The sequence below is a fragment of the Gossypium hirsutum genome, chromosome A04 (assembly GCF_007990345.1).
Source record: "Gossypium hirsutum isolate 1008001.06 chromosome A04, Gossypium_hirsutum_v2.1, whole genome shotgun sequence".
In the NCBI taxonomy this organism is placed as follows: Eukaryota; Viridiplantae; Streptophyta; class Magnoliopsida; order Malvales; family Malvaceae; genus Gossypium; species Gossypium hirsutum.
Window position 1 is genome coordinate 52,620,095 of NC_053427.1, and position 25,905 is coordinate 52,645,999.

The following is a 25,905-nucleotide window of genomic DNA, read 5'->3' on the forward strand; positions in this document are numbered from 1 at the left end:
GCCCGGGAGTGTGTAGCTGATGAGGTTGCTATGTGCAAAAGATTCGAGGAAGGATTGAATGAAGATTTAAAGCTACTAATGGGTATTTTGGAAATAAAGGAATTCGTAACACTAGTCGAACGAGCCTGCAAGGCGGAGGAGCTTGGAAAGGAGAAGAGGAAGGCTGAATTTGAAGCTAAAGATTATCGTAAAAGATCGACGGGTAAAGCTCCGTTCTCAACTGTAAAGAAGTTCAGGGAGGACACTAATAAGTCGAGGGCGACTGCGGGAATTTCCATCAGGGCAAGACCATCGATGGGCTCCCGAGCTACTTCGGTAGCTAGTGTGGGCAAGAATCGTCACGAGAAACCTGAATGTCCCCAATGTGGAAGACGACACCTAGGTGAATGTTGGGGCAAATCTACTAGCAGGGCCTGTTACGGGTGCAGTTCGAAGGACCATCTCATTAGAGATTGCGCGGAGCTGGATGAGAAGAATAAGATTCAAGGTACAAGACCTAGTGGAGTGACGTCTAGAGGTAGACCACCGAGAATTTTTGGAGGCAGGGGTGGTAGTCAGAGGGGGGCTTCTTATACGGCCGATCGCGCCGAGAACCGTGCTCCTGCTAGAGCATATGCCATTCGCGCACGAGAGGAGGCATCCTCCCCCGACGTCATCACTGGTACCTTCACTCTCTTTGATACTAATGTGATTGCATTGATTGACCCTGGTTCTACTCATTCATATGTATGCGAAACCTTAGCAACCAGTAAGACTCTACCTGTTGAGTCTACTGAGCTCGTAATTCGAGTATCAAACCCTTTGGGCCAATGCGTACTTGTTGATAAAGTGTGTAAGAGATGCCCTCTAATAATCCGAGAATCCTGTTTTCCGGCTGATTTGATGCTTTTGCCGTTCGACGAGTTTGATGTTATTCTTGGTTTGGATTGGTTAACCGCGCATGATGCGGTTGTGAATTGCAAAAGCAAGACTATCGATTTGAGGTGTGCAAATAACGAAATAATCCGAGTTGAGTCTGCGGACTTAAGGGGGTTGCCAGCTGTAATATCAGTAATGTTGGCCCAGAAATATGTAAGGAAAGGGTGCGAAGCATACCTCGCGTATGTACTTGATGACAAGGAGTTAGAAAAGAAACCCGAATCGGTGCCGGTGGTCTGTGAATACCCGGATGTTTTTCCTGAAGAGTTACCGGGTTTGCCACCTGTTCGGGAGGTAGAGTTTGGTATTGAGCTTGTACCTGGAACTACGCCTATTTCGATCGCTCCATATCGTATGGCACCAACCGAGTTAAAAGAGTTGAAAGCTCAGTTGCAAGAATTGACGGATAGAGGTTTCGCTCGACCGAGTTTCTCACCTTGGGGTGCACCAGTATTGTTCGTGAAAAAGAAGGACGGAACCATGAGGTTGTGTATTGATTATCGTCAACTGAATAAAGTGACGATAAAGAATAAGTATCCGTTGCCGCGTATTGATGATCTGTTCGATCAATTAAAAGGGGCATCGGTGTTTTCAAAGATAGATCTGAGATCGGGTTATTATCAGTTGCGGATCCGAGATTCGGACGTACCCAAAACTGCTTTCAGAACGAGGTACGGTCACTACGAGTTCTTAGTGATGCCGTTTGGGCTCACTAATGCCCCTGTGGTGTTTATGGATTTAATGAATCGGATTTTTAGACCGTATTTGGATCGGTTCGTAGTTGTGTTTATTGATGACATCTTGGTCTATTCAAGAGATGAGGCCGAACATGCTGAGCATCTGAGGCTAGTGTTGCAAATTTTGCGGGATAAGCAGTTATATGCTAAGTTCAGTAAGTGTGAGTTCTGGCTAAGAGAGGTTAGCTTCTTGGGTCATGTGGTATCCGCATCGGGTATTCGGGTTGACCCGAGCAAAATTTTAGCCATACTTAACTGGAAGCCTCCGAGAAATGTTACCGAAGTCCGGAGCTTTCTAGGGCTCGCCGGTTATTACCGACGATTTGTCAGAGGTTTCTCGATGATAGCCACACCAATGACGAAGCTACTTCAGAAGGATGTTAAGTTCGAATGGACGGAGAAATGTCAGAAAAGCTTCGATCAACTGAAAACTCATCTGACGGAAGCTCCAATTTTGGTGCAACCCGAATCAGGTAAAGAGTTTGTTGTTTATAGTGACGCATCCCTACTTGGGTTGGGTTGCGTATTGATGCAAGAAGGTCGAGTTGTGGCCTATGCGTCAAGACAATTGAAGCCACACGAGAGAAATTATCCGACCCATGATCTCGAACTAGCCGCCATTGTGTTTGCATTAAAAATATGGCGACATTATTTGTTTGGCGAGAAGTGCCATGTGTTTTCGGATCACAAAAGTCTCAAATATTTGATGACTCAACGAGACTTGAATTTGCGACAAAGACGTTGGCTTGAGTTGTTGAAAGATTACGAGCTTGTCATTGATTACCACCCGGGAAAGGCTAATGTGGTTGCGGACGCCTTAAGCCGGAAATCACTGTTTGCTTTGCGAGCGATGAATGTACACTTGTCTGTTCTACCTGACAATGTGTTAGTAGCTGAATTAAAAGCCAAACCATTATTGACTCATCAAATTCGTGAGGCTCAGAAAGTCGATGATGAATTGGTTGCAAAACGAGCTGAGTGTGTTCCGAACAAGGAATCAGAGTTTCAGATTGATGATGGTGGTTGTTTGAGGTTTAGAAGTCGTTTGTGCGTTCCAAGGAATTCGGAACTCATTCCGATGATTCTGAACGAAGCCCATTGTAGCCGAATGTCAATTCACCCGGGGAGCACGAAAATGTACAACGACTTGAAACGTCAGTTTTGGTGGCATGGTATGAAGCGAGACATCTCCGACTTTGTTTCGAGATGTTTAATATGTCAACAAGTGAAAGCGGAACATCAAGTGCCTTCAGGGTTACTTCAGCCGATCATGATACCCGAGTGGAAATGGGACCGAGTCACAATGGACTTTGTGTCCGGACTGCCATTGTCCGCAAGTAAGAAGGATGCGATTTGGGTTGTTGTTGATAGGTTGACTAAGTCGGCTCACTTTATCCCCGTGCGTACGGATTTTTCATTGGATAAACTAGCCGAATTGTATGTTTCTCAGATTGTGAGATTACATGGAGTACCTATTTCTATCGTGTCGGATAGAGATCCGAGATTCACCTCGCGATTTTGGAAGAAATTGCAAGAAGCTTTGGGTACCCAGCTGCATTTTAGCACCGCTTTTCATCCCCAAACCGATGGTCAATCCGAGCGGATAATTCAGATACTCGAGGATATGCTGAGATGCTGCATCCTTGAGTTTAGTGGTTCATGGGAACGGTATGTACCTTTGATTGAATTCGCTTACAACAATAGTTTTCAATCAAGTATTAAGATGGCACCTTACGAGGCTTTGTACGGTCGTAAATGCCGTACACCATTGTTTTGGACCGAGCTCGGTGAAAGTAAAATTTTCGGAGTTGATTTGATTAAAGATGCCGAACAGAAAGTAAAGGTAATCCGTGAAAGTCTGAGGGTAGCCACGGATCGTCAGAAATCGTATGCGGATCTGAAACGGAAGGACATTGAATATCAGGTGGGAGATAAAGTGTTCCTTAAAGTTTCGCCTTGGAAAAAGGTACTCAGATTTGGCCGTAAAGGCAAGTTGAGCCCGAGATTCATTGGGCCGTACGAAATTTCCGAACGAGTGGGGCCGGTTGCATATAGATTGATTTTGCCTCCTGAACTTGAAAGGATACACGATGTCTTTCATGTTTCGATGCTTCGACGCTATAGGTCTGATCCTTCACACCTAATTAGTCCGTCGGAGGTTGAAATTCGAGCCGATATGAGTTATGAAGAAGAGCCGATGTGTATCCTAGCTCGTGAAGTGAAGGAGTTGCGGAACAAAAGGGTTCCGTTAGTAAAGGTGTTATGGCTCAAACACGGGATCGAGGAAGCTACTTGGGAAACCGAGAGTTCGATGAAAGAACGATACCCAAACCTATTTACCGGTAAGCTTTTCGGGGACGAAAATTTCTTAAGGGGGGAGAGTTGTGACAGCCCAAAATTGACCCTAGTCGGGAAGTGGTTTCGGGACCACAAGACCGAGTCGTAAAAATAATTACTTGCTATATTCTATGCTTATTATGTGTGAACATGAGTATGTGGAAGTTTCACTCCCTAATTTTTTTACCAATTGCATGAGAAATTATTAATTGGGATCAATTTGAGACGTTGTAAAAGTATGATAGTCTAATTCAAATGGTCTATTAGTGCATGTATCAAAAAAAGTGGTTTTGCATGTCAAATTGCCCAAAAGATGATGGGTGGCCGGCCAAGGAGTGATAATGCTCCACTCATTCTAATTTAAAATGTTTCTTTGGTGAACAAATGATGGGATTAATAATAGAAAAGGGAACAAAAAAAAATGGGTGTCATACTTGCCATCACCTAGCCGAAAAACCAAGAAAAAGAAGGGGAGAAAAGAACTAGGGAGGGATTCGGCCATTGCTTGCTTAGGGAGAGTGTTTGATGTTGTGGCATGAAAAATGAGGGAGTTTGAATGCTTAATAAGGAGGGAAGAAGGAGTGTTCATATTTTCTTTCTTTTGCAATTGTTCTAACTAGAGGAAGAAGAGGAAGCAAGATTCGGCCAAGGTGGTCCTTTAGACCAAGGTATGTTTAATGTTGTCTTAGAGATGCATGCATGTTTTAAATAGCCCATGTTCAAATCTTGAATCTTGTTGATAACATGAGCAATCGGTCATGAGAAAGTGTTCAAGGAATGGTTGTTGTTCATGTTATTTGGATGAGAAATGGTGAGTTTGGTTGTTTCATGTTAAAGTTAGGTGAATGATGATAGAGGAGTGTTTGAACTATAAAAAAAAAGGGAGAATCGGCTACCTTGTTATGAGCTAGGGCCGAATGTGAGTTTGGTTGTGTTTGAATATTACATGCTTGGTAGAATGGTGGATGAAGGTGCCGAATGTATGTTGGATTGATAGAGTCTCCAAATTGATTTTTATGTGTGTATGCATGACCGAATATACGTGGTCACATGAGTAAGGAAATGAGTTATTTGATATGTGGTAAAGGTTAAGTACTAAATCGAAGGTTGCTAAAATTGCCATTCCTTTGGCCGAATATATGCTTGACCAATGATGGAATTGTTGAATGATTAGTTGGGTAGCAAAAGAGGCATTCGGCCATCTCTTGAGAGCTTGTGTGATGTTGGGTTTAAAATTAGCAAAGGTAACTTACCTAATGCATGTGCATGTGTGATTAGATTTTTGATGACATGGTAGTTGCATGAGGTTATTAGCCGAATATACTAACATACATATACATGTGAAATTGGATTGTAAATATTTAGTAAAGTGGTTAAACTAGTTAAATTATTGATTTAGCTCAAGGAGCTAAAGGAGGTGAATCGAGCAAAGGCAAAGAAAAGGTTATCGAGTAGCCGAGTTGGAACCATCTTACCCAACACGAGGTAAGTCATTAAGCATGTAGTTGGTATTATTTCAATGGTCATAATGTTTATGTATTGATGCTGAATGGAATGAATAAATATACATATATATATATGTGCATGTACGTATGTGATGATGAAATTGTTGAATGAAAGAAAAGAGGTAAGATGTACTGAGTTGTTGATCTCGGCACTAAACGTGCGGGATAACCATTTATGACCATGAGATTGGCGCTAAGTGCGCGGGATTAAATTGTACAGCACTAAGTGTGCGATTTGACTATGTTGCACTAAGTGTGCGAAATGAATATGATGCACTAAGTGTGCGAATTGACCATGCGGCACTACGTGTGCGAGTTTGACTATGTAGCACTAAGTGTGCGATTTGATTATGTGGCACTAAGTGTGCGAGTTGATTTTATAGCACTAAGTGTGCGGGCTCGATATACATTCGTGAATCATTATGGACACTATGTGTGCGACACTATTGAGTCGATCGCGGACAGCGGATCGGGTAAGTGTCTTGAGTACATGGCTAATATGTGCTATGCTTATACTTGGTGTTGAGCTCGGTAAGTTGAACCTATGTGACAACTATACTTGAAGTCATGTACATAAAAATTTATCGTATGATGGGTGAAAGGCCGTTTTGTTGTTTGATTGTAACGAAAATAAATTGATTTATGAAAATGCTTCAATGTCCTATTGATGAGCATATAGAATGTGAATGCATGAATTGATATGAAATTGAATTGGTGGGTTGGAGGAACTATGGTATGGTTCGGTATGGATGGAGTAAATTGTCTCGTTCCATTTTGTTTCCTCTTGTGATAATGTTGTTGATAGATGGTAGTGCATTGCTTATGACTTACTGAGTTATAAACTCACTCGATGTTTCCTTGTCACCCATTATAGGTTGCTTGGACTCATCTATTATTACGGGGTCGGGCCGTCATCGAAGTCATCACACCGGATAGCAAGTTTTGGTACTTTCTTCTTAGTGTGTTTAGAAGATCATTTTGGCATGTATAAGCTAGTACGTTGTGTTTGAATTATGGCATGTAAACTTTAAGCCATGCGAAAATGGCACGAATGTTCGATTGAATTGGATCAAGGGTAGGCATGAAATGGACCTAGTTACTTTCGTAACAGATGCTGGCAGCAGCAGTGTCATGAGATTGAAAAATCACTAAAAATAGTAGGAGTGGAATTAATTGATGAATAAATTATGTAATCAAAGCTCTATGAGTCTGCTTTCATGAGGAAGTAACGAAAAGATCATATGGGCAGTATATTAAGAGATAATCAGATTTTAGTGGGACAGGGCCAGAACGGTTTCTGGATTCCCTGCTCCGACTTTGGAAATTCATTATAAATTAACCAGAGATAATTAGGGGTCGTACCATATATGTACAGATTCCTCTCTGAGTCTAGTTTTCATAGAAACAAACGGCAACAGTATTGAAGCCCCGTGCAGAGAGATATCCAAGTCGTAATGGGCAAAGGTCAGTGTAGTCGACCCCTGCAACTTGGGCGACTTTGACTAATAAACTGTACTAATTGGCCCAACCAAAAATTCTAGAAAAAAATAAATAGATGGGCACATGAGTCTAGTTTCTGGGAAAAATTACGAAACTGATTTTCGAGTTACGAAACTCAAGATATGATTTTTAAAACGACTAGTACGCAGATTGGGCAGTGTCTGGAAAATAAATTTTGTAAGAGGTTAAAGCCAGTTAACACCTCGTGTTCGACCCCGATGTCGGTTTCGGGTTCGGGGTGTTACATTTTATTGGTATCAGAGCTATGGTTTAGTCGGTTCTAGGACTACCATAGCACGTATGAGTCTAGCTATACATGCCATAATGTTAATGTTTAAAAGGGTGATGACTTCTGACGGTTGAAATGTTTTTGTCTTGATTAGTAAATGGATTCCGGTGAAGAAAGAACCCTAGCGGATGACGTTGAGAGCGTAGCGACTGCTCCTGCACAAGGGACGCCGCCTGTTGAACCTCAGTCATCTGCGAATAATCAAGGTGAGGGGGCTAAACAAGCCTTCTTTACCATGATGAATGAGTGGGTCGCGCAATATGCCCGAGCCAACCCGGCTGTCCAACAATATCCAAATTTGAATAATCCACCCCAAGAGCCTGTAATGCCATCAGTCGCTGATCCTGTGAGGCTGAGTAAGCCACCGGTAGACTTGATTAGGAAGCGTGGGGCCGAGGAGTTCAAGGCCATAGTAACTGATGACGCCGAAAGGGCCGAGTTCTGGCTTGATAACACCATTCGGGTGTTCGATGAATTGTCATGCACACCCGATGAATGTCTAAAATGTGCTGTATCTTTGTTGCGAGACTCAGCCTACTATTGGTGGAGGACCTTGATTTCCATAGTCTCGAACGAGCGAGTAACTTGGGACTTCTTTCAAACGGAATTCCGAAAGAAATTTATTAGCCAGCGGTTCATTGATCAGAAGCGTAAGGAGTTCTTGGAACTCAAGCAAGGCCGTATGACGGTATCTGAATACGAACATGAGTTCGTAAGACTTAGTAGGTATGCCCGGGAGTGTGTAGCTGATGAGGTTGCTATGTGCAAAAGATTCGAGGAAGGATTGAATGAAGATTTAAAGCTACTAATGGGCATTTTGGAAATAAAGGAATTCGTAACACTAGTCGAACGAGCCTGCAAGGCGGAGGAGCTTGGAAAGGAGAAGAGGAAGGCTGAATTTGAAGCTAAAGATTATCGTAAAAGATCGACGGGTAAAGCTCCGTTCTCAACTGTAAAGAAGTTCAGGGAGGACACTAATAAGTCGAGGGCGACTGCGGGAATTTCCATCAGGGCAAGACCATCGATGGGCTCCCGAGCTACTTCGGTAGCTAGTGTGGGCAAGAATCGTCACGAGAAACCTGAATGTCCCCAATGTGGAAGACGACACCTAGGTGAATGTTGGGGCAAATCTACTAGCAGGGCCTGTTACGGGTGCAGTTCGAAGGACCATCTCATTAGAGATTGCGCGGAGCTGGATGAGAAGAATAAGATTCAAGGTACAAGACCTAGTGGAGTGACGTCTAGAGGTAGACCACCGAGAATTTTTGGAGGCAGGGGTGGTAGTCAGAGGGGGCTTCTTATACGGCCGATCGCGCCGAGAACCGTGCTCCTGCTAGAGCATATGCCATTCGCGCACGAGAGGAGGCATCCTCCCCCGACGTCATCACTGGTACCTTCACTCTCTTTGATACTAATGTGATTGCATTGATTGACCCTGGTTCTACTCATTCATATGTATGCGAAACCTTAGCAACCAGTAAGACTCTACCTGTTGAGTCTACTGAGCTCGTAATTCGAGTATCAAACCCTTTGGGCCAATGCGTACTTGTTGATAAAGTGTGTAAGAGATGCCCTCTAATAATCCGAGAATCCTGTTTTCCGGCTGATTTGATGCTTTTGCCGTTCGACGAGTTTGATGTTATTCTTGGTTTGGATTGGTTAACCGCGCATGATGCGGTTGTGAATTGCAAAAGCAAGACTATCGATTTGAGGTGTGCAAATAACGAAATAATCCGAGTTGAGTCTGCGGACTTAAGGGGGTTGCCAGCTGTAATATCAGTAATGTTGGCCCAGAAATATGTAAGGAAAGGGTGCGAAGCATACCTCGCGTATGTACTTGATGACAAGGAGTTAGAAAAGAAACCCGAATCGGTGCCGGTGGTCTGTGAATACCCGGATGTTTTTCCTGAAGAGTTACCGGGTTTGCCACCTGTTCGGGAGGTAGAGTTTGGTATTGAGCTTGTACCTGGAACTACGCCTATTTCGATCGCTCCATATCGTATGGCACTAACCGAGTTAAAAGAGTTGAAAGCTCAGTTGCAAGAATTGACGGATAGAGGTTTCGCTCGACCGAGTTTCTCACCTTGGGGTGCACCAGTATTGTTCGTGAAAAAGAAGGACGGAACCATGAGGTTGTGTATTGATTATCGTCAACTGAATAAAGTGACGATAAAGAATAAGTATCCGTTGCCGCGTATTGATGATCTGTTCGATCAATTAAAAGGGGCATCGGTGTTTTCAAAGATAGATCTGAGATCGGGTTATTATCAGTTGCGGATCCGAGATTCGGACGTACCCAAAACTGCTTTCAGAACGAGGTACGGTCACTACGAGTTCTTAGTGATGCCGTTTGGGCTCACTAATGCCCCTGCGGTGTTTATGGATTTAATGAATCGGATTTTTAGACCGTATTTGGATCGGTTCGTAGTTGTGTTTATTGATGACATCTTGGTCTATTCAAGAGATGAGGCCGAACATGCTGAGCATCTGAGGCTAGTGTTGCAAATTTTGCGGGATAAGCAGTTATATGCTAAGTTCAGTAAGTGTGAGTTCTGGCTAAGAGAGGTTAGCTTCTTGGGTCATGTGGTATCCGCATCGGGTATTCGGGTTGACCCGAGCAAAATTTCAGCCATACTTAACTGGAAGCCTCCGAGAAATGTTACCGAAGTCCGGAGCTTTCTAGGGCTCGCCGGTTATTACCGACGATTTGTCAGAGGTTTCTCGATGATAGCCACACCAATGACGAAGCTACTTCAGAAGGATGTTAAGTTCGAATGGACGGAGAAATGTCAGAAAAGCTTCGATCAACTGAAAACTCATCTGACGGAAGCTCCAATTTTGGTGCAACCCGAATCGGGTAAAGAGTTTGTTGTTTATAGTGACGCATCCCCACTTGGGTTGGGTTGCGTATTGATGCAAGAAGGTCGAGTTGTGGCCTATGCGTCAAGACAATTGAAGCCACACGAGAGAAATTATCCGACCCATGATCTCGAACTAGCCGCCATTGTGTTTGCATTAAAAATATGGCGACATTATTTGTTTGGCGAGAAGTGCCATGTGTTTTCGGATCACAAAAGTCTCAAATATTTGATGACTCAACGAGACTTGAATCTGCGACAAAGACGTTGGCTTGAGTTGTTGAAAGATTACGAGCTTGTCATTGATTACCACCCGGGAAAGGCTAATGTGGTTGCGGACGCCTTAAGCCGGAAATCACTGTTTGCTTTGCGAGCGATGAATGTACACTTGTCTGTTCTACCTGACAATGTGTTAGTAGCTGAATTAAAAGCCAAACCATTATTGACTCATCAAATTCGTGAGGCTCAGAAAGTCTATAATATCACATTTAGCTTACTAATTAGTCACATTATTCATTGTGACTCAAAATTATATTATGGAAAAATTACATTTTTTCCCCTAAACTTTGTCATATTTACACTTTTTCCCCTAGGCTCGTAAAATGGTTTTTATTCAATTTCTTTGCACTTTAAGCCTAACCGAATCATTTTCATAACTATAGCAGCCCACAATTTCCACTAAATCACACTTTTATGACACTTTTATATTCTTTTACAAAATGGTCCTTTTAGACATTTTCACCGAAAATCACTTAGTAAAATTCATTTATTTAACACCGAACATTGATTTTGTACCATTAGACATCAAAACACATGTATATCACTCATGGGTAAACTTTTAAAAATGAATCCTAGCTCAAAATAATGGTAGAAATAGGCAAATTGAGTTATGGGGACATCAAAAATGTAAAGAACATTAAAAACGGGGCTAGAATGCACTTACTATGGAAGTTGGAAGCTTAAACCAAACCTTAGCCATGGCTTCCATGGTAGATTCGGCTGGAACAAGAGGAAGCTGGACAATTTGGCTTATTTTGGCTTTTTAATTTTTTTAATTATTAGATTACCAAAATGCCTCTAACTTAAAAAAATTTTATTTCACCTATTTCATGCCCATTTTTGTCCAACAAATTAACCAATGGTCTAATTGCCATATAAGGACCTCCAATTTAAAATTTCATAACAGTTGGGCACTCTAACATGTAGAACTCAACTTTTTCACTTTTTATGATTTAGTCCTTTTGACTAAATTGAGTGCCCAAACGTCAAAATTTTCAAAAAAAATTCATTAAAACATCTCGTGAATGTAACACCCCTAGCCAGAGTCTGATCGCCAGTTTAGGCTATAAAGTATTACCGATCTAAACATTTAATTTTTCATTCACAAAATTTAGCAATAAAAGCAGAAATCGAACTGAACACTTACCAAACCTTGAGTTATATACATGCAATTTTCATATGGCCAAAATATATACAATTACAAAACATATTTTGTCAACAGCCTAACCTATACATGCCATATCGAGTCCAAAATATAACTGTACCAAAAAGATTGATAGTATGAAGAACTGCTGACGATCCCCGATAAGATGGCCAAAATCAACAATTTATAAAACAGAGAAATAAGAAACAGAGTAAGCTTTCGAGGCTTAGCAAGTTTTAAGCATTTCAACAATTAAAACATGTCATTTAGATTGAACAATGAATATTACCAAATTCATATTCTAATTACAATCACTAGGCCAAATATACACAAGTATACCACACATAAAGACTATTGGCCGAATGTAAATACACAAAGAAATTTTCAGCACATGCTTCACTTTACTATATGGGTCATACAACTAATTTAATTCACATATTTTCATATAATGGCAAACATCGATCGAATAGATCATTTCTCTTATTCATAGATATATTAATCATTCACATAATTATATCGTTGTTTAATATTAATGACTCACTTTGCAATCAATTCACATAACAGTATATAATACGTACCTGGTCATTACCATGTATCATACATATTCGATAATAGTTTACTTTGAACATTTGAATTTGTAATCTCATTCGAATCACCAGCGTTAAGCTTGCTAGGTTTCAAAACCCGAATCCAGTTACTAGCTCAAAGCCTGCGAAACTTTAAGTCCGGATATAGTACCAGCACTAAGCCTGCGAGATTTAACCCAGATATATATATTACCAGCACGAAGCCTGCGGGATTTAACCCGGATATATATTACCAGCACGAAGCCTGCGGGATTTAACCCGGATATATATGTTATATCGAGAGCTAAGCATATTTACCCACATGATAATTCGACTCATATAACATAACACATTTGTACTTCACTTTCTTTATTCGAGTATGAACACACAACGAAAACATACTTTCAATATAACATCGATTCAACACTTATATGCAAGAACACATAACCATCTATTTGTCTCCGCCTAACTTCTACCATCCATTCGGTTATATGCCATATACTCAATCTATTTATCATACTTATTTCATTATATCAATTATCTAATAATTGTAATTACTCAAAACTTACCTTGGATATATTTGAATAGTTACGGATAGGCTACTCGATTGCTTTCTCTTTTCCCCTATCTGATTTTGACCCTTTTTGCTCTTGAGCTTGATTTAAAACAAATAGATTTATTCAATTACTTATCAAGTAAGCAATTTAATTTAATACATGTATATCATATATTTAAGGTACAAATGACCTTACTAACTAGCTATTTAAACATCACACATATGCCCTACTCATGCACAATCGAACATATTACTAGGCTACAATTAACAACTATATTTATCCTCAAATGATAGATTAAAATTATCAAGGAACATTTTAATAACCTATTATTTTGCATATTCGAATTTCATAAACTAACTTGCATACAAATTTCACTTATTTTATTATGGAATAAGTGCCGAATTACAGTTTGTAATAAAGTCAAAATATATCTCTTATCATAGAAATGAACTTACAACGACCTAGTATACATTCTTATCGAATCACAATTTAACCACAAACCTAACATTTTAGTCTCTTTTTATTAACGAACCACATTAGTTAATCATTCCAGTTTAAGATATAATTACACACATTGTTTATACATCCATATCAATTGACTTCATTCATCAAGACCTCCAATACGAAATGCAAAACATCCAAAATTTTCTAGAACCTAAAGTCTTTGGCCGAATACTACTAAACTCAAGCCACCATATATTTTTTTTTCTTTTTTTATTATCTCTAAATCACACCCACAAATCACATTCGGCACTTCTCATTTACAATTTTACAATTATTCAAATTTACTTACAAGCTCATTTATATGACGTCTAAAGCATTAAACAAATTTTTCATCAAGAATATAGCATGACCGATTACCTATTATTATTATTTTCTCCCTAAATCTAAATTCGGCATACCCAACAAAAATCAAATACCAACCTCAAATTTTAAGCTAAAATAACAAGCAACTTAACACATCCAACATGTTTATCCATGCTAATGACATCAAAGCTTCTACTAAAATAAAATTTAAATTCCTTAGCTGAATTTTCAATCCTCCAAAACCTAAATTCAATCCAAGAAATATGTAGAATTCAAACTAATCATCCAAATTATGCATACATTTCTAAAGGTGGCATTAAACATACCTTCTTCTAGCAATCACCATAGCCGAAAATCAAACAAAAATTTTATTCTTTCTCCTTTCAAGTTTCGGCAATGGAGGAACAAGATGAATTACTTTGGTTTCTCCTCCCACTCATCAATATTCAATTATCTTTTATTCATTAAATCATTTAGTAGATATAAAAAGGTTAATATAAAATATATATAATATATATTAACAATATCATGGCCGGCCACTATCCAATAATGGATAATTTGACATGCAAGTCCCCTTTTTATTAATAGGCATTAATAGATCACTTTTAAAATTAGCCTATCACATTTCACAATTGTCTCACATAAGTCCTATTGAAATTTCACATGCAAATGACAAAAATTAAAGCATGAAACTTTCACAATTGCATTTACACATGTAATCAGCACAGAATATAATGGTAAATTATTTTTATGACTCGGTTTTGTGGTCCCGAAACCACTTTCCGACTAGGGTCAAATTAGGGCTGTCACAGTGAATTTGTAGACCATAAAAATATAATAAAAATAAATTTTCTTACATCGTATTGTGGTCTCGAAACCACTGTTCCGACTAGGCCCAAAATTGAGTTGTTACACAATTTGTGGCATGACAGGGACTTGTGGAGGATTAGACGGGGGTACATGTTGTGGAGTAGCCTGATTAGTTCTAATATACTATGTGAATCATTCGTTCATCATCTAGAAAAGGCTTGTTTAGCTTCTCCTTCGTGGCTACTCGTAACAAGTCTAGAATCAAATTGCAATTCCCCTTGAACGGGTGCGGGTGCATTACTTTCCACATCATCGGCTACGACTCGATCGGGATCCATTTACTATAGAAAATCACATTTTAATTTTCAAGAATCATCATGCTATCGCAGTTTACAAATATGGCATGTATAGTTAGACTCACACGCGCTCTATTAGTCCTAGAATGGACTAAACCGTAGCTCTGATACCAATAAAATGTAACGCCCCTAACCCGTATCTGATGCCAGAATAGGGTTACAAGGCGTTACTGAATAACACACTTCATTCACATACATATACGCAATCATAATCAAAATTCATTCATATCAAACATATTTCCCATGTAAGGTCCACGAGACCTTAAAACATGATTATAAGTGGTTCGAGACTAAACCGATAACATATGTAAACTTTGGGAAACTTAGAAAATTTTCTTTAATATCAGGGTCACACACCTGAGTGAATAGGTCGTGTGCCTCACACGACCACCAGACACACCTGTGTCACAGGCCGTGTGAAAACAAGGCATACATACTGACTTGTACCACACGGCTGAGGACACGCCCGTGTGCCAGACCGTGTGAAATCTAAGGGGGTTACTGACTTGAGTCACACGGCTGACCACACGCCCATGTGCTAGCCCGTGTGCCACATACTGCCAGTAGACACTCTCGTGTGTCTAGGCCTTGTCAAAACTATAGGGTATACTGATTTTGATTTGAAAGGAAACTAATGGGACACATGGCCGTGTAACATGACCATGTGTCGCACACGGCTGAGATACACGCCCATGTCTCTGCCTGTGTGGAAAAAAATAGGCCACTTGCAAAGCCAATTTTCCACCCTCCTCTCATATACACAATGTAACCCATATGATACCATTTCAATACATATTTTAGCAACCAAAACACGTTATTCCATTCGCATATCATGCCATCTATCCACATCCATTTCAAATACTCAAATCCTTATTCAAAACATACCAAATCAATATGTCAAAATCATCAATCTCACATGACTACTAAATGCATTTACTCATCAAATTATCATCTATTTCATGACACAAACTGCACCATATCTCCATCTCAAAATCGAATCACAATATGCAAATCTTCCAAGCATTAATACATCATCAACTAATCAACCAAATAAGAAATCAGTTAGCAAACTAATAACCATGGCAAACATACAAAAACACATAGTAACTTATAAACATCACATATATCACTTAATAACATATAAATCAAGCCAACTCAATTGGCCATACACATCATCATTTACATGCCAAATCTCATGGCTAATATTTTAACTCAAAACATACAAAATTGACACTAGCCTATACATGCCATATACCATATATACAAAGCTTCAAAAGTACCAACGAGATGATCGAAAGTGCGATGACGTATTCTCGACAATTCCCGAGATCGAGATGGCTTCAATAATCTATAAAACATGAAAAGAACACACAAAGTAAGCTTTAAAAGCTTAGTAAGTCATATACAAAAAAAGTCATCACATGAACATTTACATATCAATTCAAATATGATTAACATAGCTAACCACATACAAGTTCACAAACCTTTCTCAATGAATACTTATTCATATTCACATGTACATTCATCAATTACTTCTCTTTACAATACCCGTATGAATCTCATACGTACCTGAGTTACTTAACTCTTTCACATAATCTTTCTCAACTTGACTTTACCCTTTGAACAGTTCGGAATTGTTAAGGACACTCAGAAATCACATAAGCTCATACAATTCCAAATCCCAGATGGTCTTACATGTTATCACAAATCGATGCCACTATCCCAGACAGGATCTTACACGAAATCAATTAATGATGTTAATATCTCAGACATGGTCTTACACGTAATCTCAATACAATGCCAATGTCCCAGCATGGTCTTACATGTAATCACATCTCGATAACCTAATGTCATGACATTCATATCCTATACTATTCCTAAGGTTTGTACAGGACTTTCAGATGTCGTAACTCTGTAGCTTCTTGCACATAATTGTTCTTTCAACATTCATAACAATTCAATGACAAGTAAATACATATAATTCAATTTAAAGATGTTTAATTGCATATGAACTTACCTCGTAGTCAGAATAAACGAATAGAATCGACTATTCGTTAACTTTCGATTTTCCCCGATCTAAATATGTTTTCTTTTGTTTTTAATCTATATACATTCAAAATTAACTCTTTTATTCATCAACACATACAATTTAGTCCACAAACACATATTTGAGAATTTTTGCACTTTGGCCCTAAACTTTCACATTTATTTCAATTTAGTCCTTATTTCAAATAACACAAAATTACACTAATTCATTACAAACCCATGTGTGCCAAATTTCATATAGTTTCATATCAGTTCATATTTTCATTTATTTCACACATTTAACCACACATTTTACACTTTTCACAAATTGGTCCCTTTTATGCAATTCCACTAAAAATCACTTTACAAAACATGATAATCTAGCAACAAATGCTCAGTTTCCATCATCAAACATTCAAGAGCTCAAGTTATCATCAATGGTATTTTACAAAATCATCAAAATTTTCAAAAATTGAAGCATGGGCTAGCTAGAACACGAAACAACGATTACAAAAATATAGAAATCATCAAAAAATAAGCTCAAAACATACCTTAATCAACCTAGATTAGTGTTGAACCCTAAAAGCTCTCCAAAGCTTTATTTTCTTTGTATATTTGGTAATGGAAGGATAAAATGATGATGATAATTCATTTTGTTTTATTTTAATTAACTTAAATTACTAAATTACTTATTTAACCTTAGTTAAAACCATTATAAAACACATAATTCAAGGCTATTTTTGTCCATCACCACTATCAATGGTCTAATTACAATTTAAAGACCTCCCATTTAAAAATCCATAACAATTTGGCACTTTTAACTTATAGCATGCTACTTTTGCATTTTACGCGATTAAGTCCTTTTTCTAAATTTGAGCTATTAAACGATACAATTAACTCACGAAATTTTCACACATAAATATTCACATACTATAAACACCAAAAATAATATTAAAATAATTTTACAACCTTAAATTTGTGGTTATCGAAACCACTATTCTGATTTAACTAAAACTGGGTTGTTAGAAGAACTTTACTTCTATTAGATACAGGGACTCATATTTCCAAACCTGTAAAGATTCAAGGAAATCGACATCAAGAAATGTATTCGTCCTGGGCTATGGAGTCATGGTATAGAGAAGTGTAAAACAAACTTGCACCGTTGCCTTAACTATGGAGGCCGAGTATGTGGCTGCTTCTGAGAAAACTAAAGAAGCATTATGGCTTCGAACATTCATTTTCTTTTTATTTCTCAAGATATTTACTGAGGTGAGCTCAGTAACTAAATTTCCATATTCTATAAGCCCATAAGGGGGTAGATGCTGGCCACGAGTTTTAAAGTTGCTTCATACCCAAGGCGAGGATCGAACCCTCGACCACTAGTTAAGGTTATTCCTGGTATGAAAATAGTTATAAATCGTATTGTGGTAACAGTTTCACAATAGCTAATACCAAGGAACTAAGAAGTTGCAAGAGGACAAAACACATTGATCGAAAGTATCACTTAGTACGAGAGGCAGTAGCCGAAGGAATTGTAGATGTGTTAGAAGTAACTTCTAAAGATAACCTTACAGACCAGTTTACTAAGACTCTTGTAACTAGGAGTTTTAACAAATACGTCGAGGATAAGAGAATGCGAAACATGACGCATTTACTTCACTAGGGCAAGTGGAAAATTTTTGGGAAATGTGCACATATTATAGTAAACATGTAATTATGTTCTATGTATTTAAACGATAAATAAATTCCACATTTCACTGCTATGTCTTTTGTATTTCTATCTTTCATATTTTACATACAAAGCGAAATCGTGACAAGAAAATATTAGTCCATTGATTGCTTAAATTCAAACTGATGATAAGTGGCATTATAAGAATGTTTGCATTACAAGAAAGACAATTAACTTCAGTAGATAATCTAAATGAGTTTGTAATCCCGTAAAAAAATTAAAGTGAGCATTTTATTTAAATAATGAGAAGGATTATAATGTCGTCTACAATTCCAATTGCGAAGATGGCTAGTCTTGGCTATTGAAGCAGCTGACTTTATGGGTAGAAACATAGATGTATTCATTTGCAAAATGATACATTGGACTGGATCCAAGATGAATTAATTCTGAATCCATTTGTGAATTAATTCAGTTATGATATTCATGGTGTGATTTACCTAAAACTTGAGTTAGACACTGACCATGCGTATGTAACTCATATGCTTTGATATAAGTGGAGGCTTATGCTCTAAAGATAATCGAGTCAATAGTCGGCATGTTAGGTACATGACTTGTCTATAGCATGGCTTTACTAGAAATAGTGGATTTCATATCTCAATTAAAGAGTTAATGATATCCTTTCATTGGCATTGTGTGGATTGATAAATATGAAATGTGGCCACGAGTTTCTTGTTCTTAAACAAGCAACTTATCACAGTCATTTGTTGGCAGTGGTCATATTAATCATTAAGAAAACACAATGGTGACAATGAGATAAAATGGGATTGTATTGAATGAATGGATTTAACTCAAAAGAATCAAGGATATCATATGAGGGTAACACACACATGACGAGGTCATTAGACAAAGCAGTTGGTTTAATTGCTTTTGTAAAGAGTATACAATAAGGAGTTTTCAATCACGGTACTTCTTTTGGACCGACTCCATGATTAAGTAATTGTCAATTATTGGAACGAGTACTAGAGTCTAATTGTATATATCTTATTAGTCCCTCTACTATCTAAAAAAAAGCTCGATGAGACCATATTTAAATTAAAAGGAAATTCTACGAATTTTAAAATAAATTAATTCAATTTATTTATTTGATTGAAATTAAATTGGGCAATCGTAAGAATTGTTCAACTAGATAATTTGATTAAAGAATTTTCTTGAAAATTTAATTTGGAAAATCTAAGTGATTTTTGGAAACATTAATTTTGATTAATCTGTAACAGTTCAATTTTGACCCTAGTCGAAATAGTGGTTTCGGGACCACAAATTCGAGTCTAAAAAAATATTTTAATATTATTTTTTTGTGTCTGTGATATGTGAATTTACATCTGCGAAATTTCCGTGATTAAATTTGTTTGTTTCTGTGCTTAATTATGAAAAAGGATTAAATCGCGTAAAGTGTAAAAGTTGAGTGCTAAATGTTAAAGCACCTAATTGGCTTGGCTTTTAAAATATGGGTCCTTGGATGTCAAATTTACCATTTATGTTAATGGTGGACAATTATGGACATGTTAGGTAAGCTTTAATGAATTATAACTAAAGGGTATTTTGATCAATTGTAAATTAAACATATGTTAAATAATTATAACATAAAATGGTATTCATTTTTACCATTCTCTTGGCCGATTCAAGCAGGAAAAAGAATCAAATTGGGGTTTTGATATTCGGCTAGCTTAATCCTTATTAAGGTATGAATTTTCGTCCGTTTTTTATAATTTCTACGTTTCTGTGATCGTTGCTTCATGTTCTTCAAACCCCATGTTTGAATTTCTATTTCTGTTAAAGATTTCATTAAATGCCATTGTTGATATCATGAGTTTTTTGATGTTTTTGAATGAATTATGAAGGCTTGGTAGATGGTTCATAAGTTTTGTCTTTGAGTTTTTAATGAAAATGAGCTATTTGGGTTAAATTTTGAAAATGAGGTTTAGAAGGACTAAATTATGGATTGAACATGTTGTATGGGTTTATATAGAAGGCATGAAAATTCGGCTAGCCCTTGCTGCAAAGAAATTTTGCATATTAGTGATTTTATGAAAAATGGACTAAATTGGCAAAGTGTGAAAATGTAAGGGTTAAAATGTAAAGTGCCCTAAATATGTGTATATAGATTAAATTGAATGAATGATTGAATGGTTGAATTTGTATTGTATTAGATCAAGAACAAAGAAAATCGAACTTAGATCGGGGGAAGTCCAAAATAGTTGAATAAACGACTCGTTTTATCTGAAATCCGTCAGAGGTAAGTCAAATTACAATTACGTGTTAATTGAAATAAATTCTGCACATATAAACTGTAATCTATATTGGATGGCTTTGAGTGCCTGATGTATATCTTTGGAGTAAAGTATGATAATATGTTAATATTTGAAAAACTCTGTATGTTCCTAAGCAAAGTTCACATCTGTCTGTGACATCGTGTAAGACCGTGTCTGGGACACAGGTCTCGATTGAAATTTACGTATAAGACCATGTTTGGGACATCGACATCGTATCTGATTTCGTGTAAGACCCTATCTAAGACAGAGGCATCGATATTGAATTACATGTAAGACCACGTCTGGGACGCCGGTATTGTACTTGATTATGAGCATCTGTATCGTTTCTGACCCGTCTGATTATAGCGTACGGAATCTGAGATTGAGTATATGAATCATATAACCTATGCAGGTACGTTTGTATCGTACTAAATTTTCTGAATATGAAAAAAACTCTGTCTCTGTGAAATATATATGGAAATGAAGCATGACATATATGCAAACAAAGGAGCATGCTTAAGTTTATGAATTATTCTATATAATGGTTATGAATCTATATGGTTGAATGGTACATATATGCTTTAGTAATTATACCAATTGTATTTGGCTTACTAAGCTCTTTATAGCTTACTCTGTGTGTTTACTGTCTGTTTTACAGTTATCGTAACTACTGAAGGCTCGGGAATAGTCGAGGATCGTCACCACACTATCGATCTCATTTTGGCACTTTTGAAAGTGTAAATATTTTAAAGAATGGCATGTATAGGCTAGAAGGTCTATGTATATAAGTTTTTATGTGTATATATTATGCTATGGGAGTTGACTAACAATGATGAGTTGTGTATAGTCTTGGTGTATGTTTGTAATGTGCTAAGTTCTAATGTGTTTTGGACATTTTGAAGCATGGAATTGGTTAGAAATTTTGGTATGAATGTTGTATATTATTGCTTGTAGGATTGGACCCAAAAAGGGGTGGCAAATTGGCTTTAACCAAGCCTGCTTGGTGCCACACGGTCAGGGTACATGGGCGTGCCTTGTGGCCGTGTAAGAAAAGTAGTATTCTTCTAAGAATCACATGGTCTCGAAACACGGGCGTGTCATATGGCCGTGGGCTAAAGTCAGTAGCTAGCTAAGTATCACACGACCATAGTACACGGGCGTGCCTATTGGCCGTGTGAAAAAGTCAGTATAGGACCTATTTTTGGCACGGCTGGTTTACATGGACGTGTCTAGTGCCTGTATGTACCACACGGCCTAGTCACACAGGCGTGTGGCTTTAACAATTTGAAAGAATTGGTTAAGTTCAGAAAATTCTGAACAAGTTCGGTTTGGTTCCGACCTTTCTTTAAATGTATATTTTTGGTCTTGTAGACATAATTAGATATGATTGTTTATGAAATGATGTTAAATAGTATCAGTGATTCTGGATTGGTCTGAAATGTTCTGTCTGTCTAGTAATGTCTCGTAACCCTAATCTGATGTCGGTTACAGGTTAGGGGTGTTACATTTTATTGGTATCAGAGCTATAGTTTAGTCGGTTCTAGGACTACCATAGCTTATGTGAGTCTAGCTATACATGCCATATATCTGTATTTGTGATTGTGTGATGACTCCTGACATTGAAATGTGCTTTTATATAGCAAATGGATCCCGATAGAGCTGTAGCTGACGATGTTGAAAGCAATACGCCTGCTCCTGCGCAAGAGACGGTGCAAATGATTCTAGACCAACTATGAGTAGCCGTGATGGTGAGGCTAAGCAAGCCTTCTATCAGATGATGAATGAATGGTTCACCCAATATATTAGAACCAATCCGACTGTACAACAACCTCCATCCCCGGTTAATCCTCCTCAAACTTCTGATATGCCACGAGTGAATCCGGTACAGTTGAGTAGACCACCAGTTGATAAGATTAGAAAGTATGAGGCTAAAGAATTCTGAGCTACAATGAATAATGATGCTGAAAGAGCCGAATCCTGGTTAGAGAATACAATACGAGTGTTTGCTGAAATGTCTCTGAATCCTGAGGAATGTGTTAAATGTGTCGTTTCACTTCTAAGAGATACAGCGTATCATTGGTGAAAAACTTTAATATCTGTGGTTCCGAATGAACGGGTTACTTGGGATTTCTTCCAAGCTGAATTCCGGAAGTAATACATTAGCCAGAGATTCATTGATCAGAAACGTAAAGAGTTTCTCAAGCTTAAACAATGTCGTATGTCTGTTACTAAATACAAACGTGAGTGTGAGATTGAGTCAGTATGCTCGAGAATGTGTATCGAATGAAGCAATAATATGCAAAAGGTTTGAAGATGGACTAAACGAAGATATTCATTTGTTAGTTGGAATTTTGGAGATTAAAGAAATGGTAGTGCTCGTTGAGCAAGCTTGTAAAGCTGAACAATTAAGTAGAGAGAAAAGAAAAGTTGATTTTGAAACTAGAGATGCTAGAAAGAGATCTTCGGATAAAGCATTTCAATCTAAGTTAAAGAAATTCTGAGATGATTGAAACTGTTCAAAGACTGATGTAAGATATTCGAACCGAGATCAAGCTAGATTGCACTCGAATTCCGGAGCTCTTGTTACTTCTACTGCAAGTGTTGGAAATGTCCGATCTGAAAAACCTGAATGTAAACACTGTGGTAAAAGACATCAGGGAAATTTTAGATTGAATAACCAAGCCTGTTTTTTATGTGGATCTCTGGATCATTTTGTAAGAGATTGTTCTGAACCTGTTGAGCAAAAGAATGTATAGAATCCGAGACCGAGTAACACCTCAGTTAGAGGTAGACCTTTCAGAAATTTGAGAAATGCAAGTGGTGGTTAAAGAGCTACTTGGGATACTGCTGTTAGATCTGAGGCCACAGCACCTGCCAGAGCCTATGCTATCCGAGCTCGTGAGAAAGCTTTGTCATCAGACGTGATTACTGGTATTTTTACTTTTTATGATACTTCTGTGATTGCATTGATAGACCTTGGATCAATGCATTCTTATATTTGTATGAATTTAGTACACAATAAGACTTTGCCTGCAGAGTCTACTAAATTCGTAATTAGAGTATTGAACCCCTTAGGCAAAAGTGTCCTGGTTGATAAAGTCTGCAAGAATTGCCTGTTAATGATTCGAGATGTTTGTTTTCCTGCTGATCTGATGCTTTTGCCTTTTGACGAATTTGATATAATTCTGGGAATGGATTGGTTAACTCTGCATAATGCTATTGTGAATTGTAAACAAAAAGTCATTGATTTAAAGTGTAAGAATGATGAAAAAATTCGAATTGAGTCTAATGATTTGAATGGACTGCCAACTGTGGTATCTGCAATGAAAATACAGAAATATGTGAAGAAAGGTTGTGAAGCCTACTTAGCTTATGTGTTAGATTCGAAAGTGAATGATAAGAAAGTTGAATCAGTGTCTGTTGTTTGTGACTTCTCTGATGTGTTTCCTAAAGAACTACCTGGCTTGCCTCCGATTCGAGAAGTCGAGTTTGGCATTGAATTAGTACCTGGTACTACTCCGATATCGATAGCTCTGTATAGAATGACTCCGACCAAATTAAAGGAATTGAAATCTCAGTTACAGGTTAACTAATCGAGGGTTTCCTAGACCGAGCTTTTCACCATAGGGTGCTCCGGTTTTATTTGTGAAAAAGAAAGATGGCACAATGAGAATGTGTATTGATTACTGTCAACTTAATAAAGTAACTATAAAGAACAAATACCCTCTGCCTAGAATTGATGATTTATTTGATCAGTTGAAAGGTGCTACTGTGTTTTCAAAGATAGATCTGAGATCGGGTTATTATCAGTTGCGAGTAAAAGACTCTAACATTCCAAAAACAGCTTTCAGAATGAGGTACGGACATTATGAATTTTTAGTTACGCCTTTTGGTTTAACGAATGCACCTACTATTTTTATGGATTTGATGATTAGAATTTTCGGACCGTATCTTGATCAATTTAGTGTTGTATTCATTGATGATATTTTGATTTATTCACGTGATGAATCTGAGCATGCTAAAAATCTGAAAATAGTGCTACAGACTTTGCGAGATAAACAGTTGTATGCAAAGTTTAGTAAATGTGAATTCTGGTTGCGAGAGTTGGTTTTCAGGGTCATATTGTATCAACTTCCGGTATCTGAGTTGATCCGAGTAAGATTTCAACTATTCTGGATTGGAAGCCTCCGAGGAATGCATCTAAAGTCTGCAGTTTTCTGGGACTTGCTGGTTACTACAGACGATTTGTAAAATATTTCTCTGTGATAGCAACTCCGTTCACAAAATTGTTTTAGAAAGATGTGAAATTTGAATGGTTTAAGAAATGTCAGAGAAGTTTTAATCGGTTAAAAGCTCAATTAACTGAAGCTCCGGTATTGGTACAACCAGAGTCAAGTAAAGAATTCGTTGATTACAGTGATGCTTCGTTGAATGGACTCGGTTGTGTTTTAATGCAAGTAGGAAAATTTGTTGCTTATGCTTCAAGAAAATTAAAGCCGCATGAGAAGAACTATCCGACACACGACCTTGAGTTAGCTGCCATTGTGTTTGCTTTGAAGATTTGGCGTCACTATCTATTTGGTGAGAAATGTCACGTGTTTTCTGATCATAAAAGTTTGAAATGACGCAAAAAGATTTGAATTTGCGACAGAGAAGATGGTTAGAACTGCTAAAAGACTACGAACTTGTGATTAATTATCACCCAGGAAAAGCAAATGTGGTTGCTGATGCTTTGAGTCGAAAATCGTTATTTGCAATGAATGCTCATTTAGTTATGTTTAATGATGGTTCAGTTTTAGCTGAATTAAAGGTGAGACCTTTGTTTTTACAACAGATTATCGAAGCTCGGAGGGTTGATAATGAGATTATGGCTAAGCGAACTCAGTGTAATTCTGATTCTACTTCTGGATTTCGGATAAATGTTGATGACTGTCTGAGGTTCAGAAATAGACTTTGTGTTCTAAGAAATCCAGATTTGATTCAAACGATTTTGAGTGAAACCCACAGTAGTAGACTTTCTGTACATCCAGGAAGTAAAAAAAATGTATAACGATTTGAAACAACTATATTGGTGGCCGAGAATGAGAAGAGATATTTCTGACTTTGTTTCGAGATGTTTGATCTATCAGCAAGTTAAAGCTGAGCATCAGGTGCCATCTGGGTTGTTACAACCAATTATGATTCCGGAGTGGAAATAGGATCGTGTGACCATGGATTTTGTTTCGGGTTTGCCTCTGTC